This window comes from Larus michahellis, chromosome 4 (genome assembly GCF_964199755.1).
Source record: "Larus michahellis chromosome 4, bLarMic1.1, whole genome shotgun sequence".
Lineage (NCBI taxonomy): Eukaryota > Metazoa > Chordata > Aves > Charadriiformes > Laridae > Larus > Larus michahellis.
Genome location: NC_133899.1, coordinates 38,384,283 through 38,394,362, shown reverse-complemented (window position 1 = coordinate 38,394,362; position 10,080 = coordinate 38,384,283).

Sequence of the window (10,080 nt, the reverse complement as noted above, 5' to 3'; positions counted from 1 at the left end):
AGCTGGAGGAGGAGACCTTTCCAACAGACTAGTAAAAAAAGTAGCGAGCTGCACATTCAGCGCTGTGTTGTATCCCAAAGCAACTTCAGCGTAGTTTTACCAGCAGCTGCTACTCTGAGCTACTAAAATATTGACATTGATTAGGGGCTTTTGTTGAAATGCATCTCTCTTCAGTCTCAAGGAAAGGCCACATCTCAAATTGTGCTTGCTGCTATGTGCAGCTTGCAGTGCTGTTTGCCAAGCGTGTCTCAGGAAGACTAATGATGTTTACAGTGCTTCATACACATTTGGACACCATATTTTCATTATAATCACATCTAGAATTCAGACCACCCAGTGAGATGGCCTTCTCTGGGCAGAAAAAGCAATATCGACTAGTGAAAATGATTGGTAAAACAATACAGAGCTTCACGAATGGCTAATTTCTCTGCACGCACCTTTTAAAATTGCAGTTGTAATTTACACAATTGCATTGTATAATATATATATAAAAGAATTTCAAAATATATCATAGCAGGTCTCTTGTGATGGAGCCTGGACCGTCGCTGCCGAACTCCGTGCGAGGAGCATTGATTCATATCAATTTTTGACCTATGTGAACTGACAAGCTAGAGACATACTGTGTGCACAGCCACTGCGTGCGTGCTCTTACTGGGGAGGCTATGGGAGCCATACCATGCCTCTCCATCCTGCCCAGCGCAGCTGAATTAAAGGGTGCAGCGATACTGACGCAGCTTCCTTGGCCAACCCCTATTCTTTCGCACACCTTCATCTAAACGACAATACACGCAGGCTGTCACAGCAGCCAGTCTGCCTCCTTAGGTTAGACGCTGCTAATATAACACACGACAATGCCATAGGGTAAGGCAGGTCCCCAGCAACATATGCACTAATGAAACCATCACCAGAACTGCCTGTCTCAGCAGCAAAACCACCAACGATTATATACGGAACATACCGTTAGAGTTAATGTGCCTGAAAGAAAAATGAAGGGAAATTGCACTTAAGCAGCAAAATGGAGGGGCCAGAAATGGGATTCAGTAATGGTCAGATGAAGCTGAAACTCCCTGACCCCTTCCAACCATTAAACTGCTCCGCTCTCCTCGATGACCTGTATCAGGGAGAAGCACTGAAGCGTCAGGCAGCTCCCAACGTGACCTGCTTCGTGACACCGTCCTTGTCAGAGAGGTCAACCGACCTGCTTGCTCACCCATCTCCCATTTGGTTCGAAGGAGGATCGAAGGGGAAGACAAAGAAGTTTTTCTGAAAGGTGAGAGTTAAAGTACAGAGGCAATTGTTGGGGATGGGTATACGTATATTGGGGAAGTACGGCATTCATCTTTTTCTTGAGAATAGATGAAAGCTCTTTGTCCTCCTTTTCTTGGCTATTGCAATTGCTTTCTGGTTAGAATCTATTTTGGTTACTTTAATTGTTCTGGAGGATTTGACCTAGTAGCCAGGCAGTAAACACCTGCACTCCATCTCTGTCCTCTGAAAAACATCTGTATTGCCCTCTTTTGAGAAGCTTCTGGCATCATTACTTATGCCCACAAATGCAGAGCAGAACTCTGTTAAAACACAGAAATTAAAACTGAAAGCAGAAGCTTGTGATTCCAAGCAAGGTGTGCTATTTCACAGGTGCTCACTTACCAACACTAGCCCTTTCAAAGGCACGATAACGCTTTTACCTATCGCACGCTGTCCAGTAAACACTTCAGGATTTGTGGGTGTCGAGAGATCCTCAATATGCCTGTTTCTTTCCACCGATGCAGCAGTCAATGTGATATTGCTATACGCCAACAAGGTATTGTGCCACTCTGTGCTGAAATTCAAGCAACGGGTGCAAGATGGCTTGAATGAGCTCCAAGTAACTGAGGATATTATCGCCTTCCCGAGGGTGAAGTGACAACGTTGTCAGCTCCTCGGAAAAAGGAGGAATACATATCATTCACCAGCAACGTTTGAGCTGCTTCAGGGGCAACAGCAGCGTACCACAAAGGAATCGCAGCGGAAAGCCCGTCTTTTATATATCTGCATCTGAGGCCTCAAGCGATGGGGCAGGGGGAAGTAGAAAGGCTGAGAGCATGAGCCTACATGGGAGAGGAGCTGGGGGATTAAGAACTACTAAGAATATATGCTAGCTCACATGGTAACAGGAAAGGATTAACGTCCTTCCTGCCGAAACACATTCAGAAATGCTGTTGCCAAGAGAGAGGCAGGAAGGTCTGTCAACAGCTGAAGAGGCTCCTAAGGATACTTACGCAGAATTTTGTGGTAACCTAAACTGTTTTGCATGACTTTTGCTGATTGCATATTTTGTATGAGGCAAATACTTCACATTGTTTAGTTAAAATATTTTCTCCCTGTTCACAGATAAAAGATGAAGAAAGCACGCTGCCAAATGCAATGTTAGTCATCTTCTGAGATCTCAGCATCTTGCTTTGCAATTATTCTGTAACCACAGGCAGATTGCTTCCAAGCAGCGTGCACCTGGGGCTAAAGTTCGCATTACAGAATCAGAGAATCATTTCTGTCAGAAGGGACCTCCTGAAGTCACCTGGTCCAACCGCCCACCTCAAACAGAGTCAGCTACAGAAAGTCGCCCAGGACCACCTCCAGTCAGGATTTCAGTATCCGCAGAGATGGAGACTCCACAAGCTCTCTGGGCAGCCTGCGCCAGTGCTTGACCACCCTCACAGTACAAAAAAAAAGTTTTCCTACATTCAGATGGAATTTCACGTGTTTTATTTTGCATCCATTGCCTCTTGTCCTGCCACTGGGCACCACTAAGAGTCTGTCTCTCTCATCTTCATTACCTCCTGTTAGGTATTTATTCACATTGGTAAGATCCTCCCGGAGCCTTCTCTTCTCCAGGCTGAACAGTCCCAGCTCTCTCAGCCTTTCCTCACAGGAGAGATGCTCCAGTCCTTTAATCATCTCAGCAAACCTGTGCTGGACTCGCTCCACTGAGTCCATACTTTCTTGTCCTGGGGAGTCCAGAACTGGATGCAGCACTCCAGAGGTGGCCTTGCCAGTGCTGAGAAGGAAGGAAGGATCACTGCCCTCGACCTAAGAATTTAAACAATGCTAGTACATACACTGGGTCACAAATAGAGAAGAAAAAGTAAAAAATTAACTATAAAAGGACAGATATGGCATTGCAACAGGGGGGTGGGGAGCCAACAGTCCTTAGAGATTTTAGTTATCATACAAGAAACAACAACTTCAAGGCTGAGAAAGGCACGCTGCTGAGCTAAACCTAACAGGTTTTTGTTAAGGCGCTTTCCTGGAACCTGGAGAACTGTGTTTAGGTCTTTGCTCTATCTCCGGTGAAGCAGAAGACATGTGAACGTGTGCCACGTCTAACCCAAGAGCTAGCATGAAGAAGTGCCCTGTCCTTGGGTTCTTCCACCCTGCTTTCTCTGGCTTATTCTGGTGAGGGATGCTGTGTGATCTGAACACACCGGTGGTTTTGGTGGGGGATCCCTGGCCTGTGGGTCCCAGCAGAATATAGGATCAAGATATCCACCCGGAAGTTTGGCTCTGCCAAGGGTTGTGTGATTCCGCCAGCTCACTGACGGAGTTTCAGGTGTCCGTGGGATTTTTAACAACAGAAATTCAAGGACCTGTACAATTAAATAGCAAAGCAACATCAGTGACAGTGGTGTACATACTTCAGCGTCATGAATCTAAATGCCAAGTTATTGCTGTTGTTAATCTGTTCTCTAGCCAATACCGTTGCTTTAATCTTATTTGCCTTTTTCCTCTCAGAAGTAAACAATTTAAGCCCCATTTAAGAAAACTGGACCAGATCCTCAGGTGACGGCAAACAGCTTTGCTCAAGTCACTTAACTGGAATGTGTTTTGCACTCTTGCAGGAAGTTTTGCTCAGTTATAGGAAGACCCTTGGGCTGAATGTCTTCCATTTTTAAAGTTCTCTTGGCAGAAGCACTGATTCCCCAAACAGCAGCGCAATACCACAAAAACACTTCTTACAAAGCAATGTTCTCCATTAACTGCCTTCTCCAAGGGACAGTCTCCTACAGACTCATCTCTAACTACAGGCACTGCAAGATGTGAGCATGGAGGACTACAAGGCGACAGAGGCGGGCTCCAATACCACGGATCCTTTATCTGCAATGAGGCTACTCTGGATTTACGCTTCTGTGGGGGTGCAGAAAATGCATCATATATCTTGGATATTAGTGGAAGGATTCTTGCTGCCTTGTCCTTTCGTATAACTACATTTTTAATACATATTACCTTTGTTGCTTGGTTACTCTCAGGCCCTCCAGTGCAGTTTTTAAAAATACATTTATTGCCTTGCCCATACAGTCTCTGCTCAAAAAGAAGCAATCAGGGAAGCAATGCTTGGCAACACGGAGCTGGATGCTGGCTGTTTCAGGCACCATGTGAAACTCACTGATGTGCTCATCACTCCCAAGCTTTTGGCTACCGTATTTCTGTGTGAGAACAGTCTCATGGCAGAGCTGACTCTGTCCTGTCTAAAGCTGCCCCAGAATTATTCCAAAGTGAGTCTGATGAGGAAAGTCCACTTATACCTTCAGAATTGCCAGTGTTTACATGAATAAATACATAAACCATGGAGTAGGAGCTCTGAAATCGAACAACAACATTCGTTAAGTGACCATACAACTGACTGACTTTCCCTTCCATTTCCACTGTATGTTGCTGACAAGTCCTCCAAATAGAAACAGATATGCAGATACATGCGAATGATTTGAAAATAATAATGTGTGCAAAACTCAGACCTCCAAAAGGGACGTGAAATATGAATTTACTTGGTGTGAAACTGCTCTCAACAAGTATTTTCAAACCATCTGTGAGATGGAGGACAGTGGTAGCTTTTGACTGACTGGCTTTCATGTGAATCAAATGTGCCCAGGAGATGCTCTGGACCACCATCCTGGATAATTTTCCCATCCACACAGCATTGTATGGATTGCAAGCCCAGATATGCACACTTGACCCAGTACTTTTGCACGACCAAAAGCTAAGTACTGGATTAATATTTTGAGAGAGTTGGAAGCTTTTACAAGTGACTTAGAGGTCAAGGCACCATTTGGAATTGGGGATGAAAGCTGTCGTGTAGACACAGCCGTCACCTCATCTCTGCAGCTGAAGGGAAATAAGAGACATCTCTTGGGCTGGTGAGGACACATCTTAAACGCTCATAAACAAAAGGATTGATTTTTCTGTGAAAAATATTTGAGAGTAAAAACCTGAAGCTTAAGGCTTCTGTATCATGCACTTAGTCTTGACTCAAGTGAGAGTGATCACGGAGAACAATAAACAGAAGTCTTACAGATAAAGCGCAACTCAGGCTGGAAAGAAGACAAGGTCTGTGGGGTTAAAAACAAACAAGCAAAAAAGTCACAACAGGGGCTGTAACTGAAAAAGGGACTATGAAAGGATGAAAGCTACATCATTTTTCTATTAAGTCAGAGAGTGATGCACATTTTATGCTCAGGAGCCAGCCAGGCCCAGATCCCCGGTGGCACAAACAGCATTTTTTTCACTAGTGTGTTCTTCTAGTTTGAATTCATTAAAGACAGTGAATGAACAGAACTGTCTCATTTATAACTCTTGGCATGTGGACACCAGGGCCTCCTCTACCTTATATGCTTTGTCAGTGTAAATCAAAATCACCTCTTCTCAAGAGCGTGTTCACAAGTTCAATACCTTGGGCAGTCAAACTCCTTCCTGTGGACAAACAGCACCACTAAACGTGCACATATTCAGAGCTTGGGGTTGTTAGGACTATTTTTTCTGATGTTTTAGCACCTCTGATTCAGGCGAGCAGGATCCAATTCCCTGCTCAGTCACAAATCTTGTCTGTGGCCTTAGCATGAGAGTCATCCTCAAAAGTGGCTGTGACCACCCCCCTGGATGTCTCCTGTGCTTCCGAGCCTGAGCACAGACACTCCCCATGGGCTCACGTTGCTTCTATGTGATGAAAGGCCTCCCTCAGTTGGAGCTATGGCTCATCCAAGGAGATGAGTGGATGAGAAGAGTAATCCAAGGACGCAGCAGAGGCAAGTGTGACTGAGGAGCCATTTGTGTTGGATACAGCTGCAGCAGGGTAGGATGGGACGAACTGGAGAGATACAGCCCTGCTCTGAGCGACAGGTGAATAGAATCATAGAACAGAATTGTAGAATGGTTTGGGTTGGAAGGGACCTTAAAGATCATCTAGTTCCAACTCCCCTGCCATGGGCAGGGACACCTCCCACTAGACCAGGTTATTCTGTGAAGACACAGGTCACCAAGCGACCCAGGCTTTGTTCAACAGGTGCTAAAAATCACTAATGACTTCCATTCCCTCCTCCCTAGCTCTCCCACTAAAGCCCACCATCTGTCTCTTCTGTTTGCCCAGTCCTTGAGTTGAGACCAGACCCCTACCACCTGCCCAAGGACCAGATTCCCCAGTCTCTCTTAGTCCCCCAGAAGCTGCGTCCTACCCCCATTGACCAGACACCTTAAAGGGAGACATGTGTTGCTGGTAGGACCATAAAACAAAGAGTACCTAGAAGACATCATCCAAGACAATCGTTCGAGAATAGTATAATTATTCTGCCCTGAAGAGCACAGCTAGAAACCCTTTACCAAAGAACTACCTGGATAAAGATGATGCTTAACTCCACCCATTTGTTAGGGAATTTGCTTCTCAGTGGCCAAGGAAACATGCTTGCCTTGCTAGGAGCTGGTTGCGGTCATCTTCAACAGCTTCAAAAGGCAAGTGCCCACACAGTGCTGGCAGGCAAGATGCTGGTTTTGTTGGCTGGTGTGGTCCAGGCTCTGGTGCCGCTGGCTGTCGAGGAGGCTCAGGTCGCTTTGGAGCTCAACAAGAAACATCAGAGCAGAGGCTGTGAGCAAACCTAAGAAAGCCAAGCAGTCTGACAGCATTTCAAAGACTACTGCTATGGTTGTCCGAAGTAGTTTTGCCTTCATTCTTTCAGAAGTACGGCAGGTGCTGGTGCTTGTCCTGGGTAGGGAGAAATTGGCAGGGGATTCTTCAGAAGGATTGCAATGCTTTGAATTCTCACATTCTTTTATCTGCCAAAGCTGTAAGTCACTCATTACTGTAGCAAGAAGAGCCATAATGGTATGAAAAGTTTTTTATTACTGCCATATTAATATTTTATTTATAATAATGCTGCAAAATATTTTTATATTTTTATTATTGAGTTTTATTATTCCTTAGCTTGAGGGAAGCTGAGGCACAGAGACATGAAGAACTAAATCCTTCAAGCTCCTCAGGCCCATTGACACTATTGAGTGAGAGACTCTGCCATATGACTGATGTTTCAGAGCATCAAAAAAGGCTTGGTCACACACAAACACACACACACAGGGAAGGAACCTTTCCAAAAAGCTGAAATTAGGGGGCACATGCAAACATCTGCCACAGGCAGAGCTGGAACCCAGGTAGGTTTTCTTTCTTGGCATGGCTGTATGGCCAAGAAACAGTTGCTGAGCAGCCTCTCCTGGTAGAAATGAATTACTGCTTTTCCAGCAGAATTCGTGTTCAAAGTGTTTAATTCCAGCTACCAGTCACTGTGACAAAGATTTTCTCTATCACTTTACTGTACTGCCAGTGAAAAATCTGAATGGATTTACAAATACACTCTAGCAAGTCATCTGTTAAGTTGAATGATGGTTAAGATCCAAGAATGTCTTTTCATAAAATCAGGTATCTGAGAAGATGAATCGTCCCATTGTGTTAAACAGCTCATGACCCACAATGTGTCACACTCTACACACCTCTGTGAATTTTAGCTATTCGTATAGAATTTGAAATCCCTTTTCAAGCAAACACTTAAGGATATGATTATGAGTGTATTATTATCTTTGATTGACTTGTGTTTAATTGCTCTGCTGAATCTAATCATCATGCAAGACTGCTCACAGTCAAGCCTTGTAGGCACGTAAAAGTTTGATTTTTTTTTTTTTAACCATGAAGAAATAATTATAGCATATAAAATGCACTTTCTATGTTACATGTGGTGTAGGTAAAGCAAGTTAAGGCCGGCTCTGTACATATTTTAATGTTATTGAGTCTTTGCCAGTCTCCACACTGTCCTCTGAGCTACTGGTAGAATCGGACATTTAGACCAACTAAACTAGTATACAACTGGCATAAAAACTGCACCGGTATCATCTTGCTGAGACAGTACAGTATTATTTATCCCAGCACAAACGGAGAGGCAAGCAGAATAGAAAGCATTGCTTCAAGATGCTGACTATCAGGGCGTTTTCTACTAAATTGATGTTAAAAAAAAAAACAACAAAAAAACAAAAAAACAACAACCCAAAGAAAAGAGATCAAATCATGCAACATTTTTGTCAAAGCCAATTCACATACAGTAGCACACAGTATATTAACACATTATGCACATCAGTGGTGACTTAGTAAACCTCACAATTAGACATCAGGGAGATAATGAAAGCTCTTCCATTACTTAGAAGAAGAAGAAGAAAAGGAAGAAAAGTTAAGGATTTCTTACTTTTTTGGTTAGCAGAAAACACATCTCTGAGGGTGAGTTTGATAAGCAAATAGCAAACTGTATTTCCCAAAGCAGTAATAAGTCACATCTTGCTGTGACAGATAACAAGTTACAAGCGCTCACAGGCAGTCTGCTTACAGGTTGATGAATTCTCTTTAACTTCTCCCAGAGAGCAAATGAAGAGGTAAAGGTACCTGGTCTTTGCCGAGGCCACAGTTTCCCACATATTCCTTCCAAGGACTCTGCTGGTTTGTCCTGCCCGAGCTGGACTTCTCCTCCACTAATTTGTTCCTTCTCCTTGAGCTGAGTCAGGGCAGCTGGGTCTGTAGGCATGTGATGAACCAAATCAGGAAAGTGATCCAGATTAAAAACTGGCAAACCGTCAGTCAGCCAGTTCTAGTTCATGGTGTATGTGCAAACCCGGGTGTCCTGGCACAGCTTAGGAGGTAGAGCAGGACACAGATGGAGTCGTTGCTGGAAAGAGGGGTGAAGGACAGCTTAAGCCCCTCTGTGACCAAAATGTCAATGCATACAAAAAAAAAAAAAAAAAAGACAGTATAATTTCATAATACATAGGCACAAGGAGTTCTTTATCCCAGGTAAAACCACGACTCCTGGCTGTTTATCAGAAATTGTATTTTTCTGGAGATAACCATTCTATCATCAATTCCAAGTATTTCAGTACCTCATTAAGATTATTAGCAGGTTTTTGTAGGTTATAAACATGGAGAACATAATTTGATTCTAGCAGAACAGCATCCCAACAAAAATACCACATTTGTCAAAAAACCAAAAACAAATAACCCACCATTTGTTCAATTGATAGGTAAAAGTGAACTACAACATTTTCCAAATAGAGAATTGAAAAACATCCAGAAAAAGCAGAAACTTGCTGTAACATTGTCTTTGTAGGGTAGACATTTCAGTGCAGGACTCAACTTTGGCCACACCAGATGGTTCTTTGGATAGACTGAAAGCTGGTAAGCAGGAGAAATGTTTCCTCATCCCATTTCCACCATCTTCCCTCCCTGACTGAGTCTCCTCCGCAGGTAACTGAATTTGCTGAGGGAAACCATGTCCTGAACTGTGCAAACGTCATGCAGGCTTTTAGAAGATCACACCGTATGAGTGGGGGTCATGCAGCTAAAATGCATGACGTCGATGGGTTCCATTAGTGGACAGAATGTCTCCTAAAGTAAACATGGCACTTAGCTGTTGTGATTCAAGTTGTTTGACTTATATAATTTTTCAGTTTTAAAATATTCTTAATGCAGTTTCCAGAGAGTCTCTTCATCCCAAACGATGCATATAGCTATTTTTAACAATGTAATACAAATTATCACTATTCTTTGAGAGGCCATGTAGATATATATGTATTTTCTAAATAAGCCTGTAATCAATTTTCTCTGTTGAAAGAGGAGCTAGTGTATTGTAGGTGATTAATGTGGCCTTGGTTAGATTAAGAAGATGCATGGCTTCAGCTGTGGGTGGCTTGGAAAACAGCACTACTTAATTTGCTGTGACTTGCCCTGGCCTCTGAGAATGACTACGG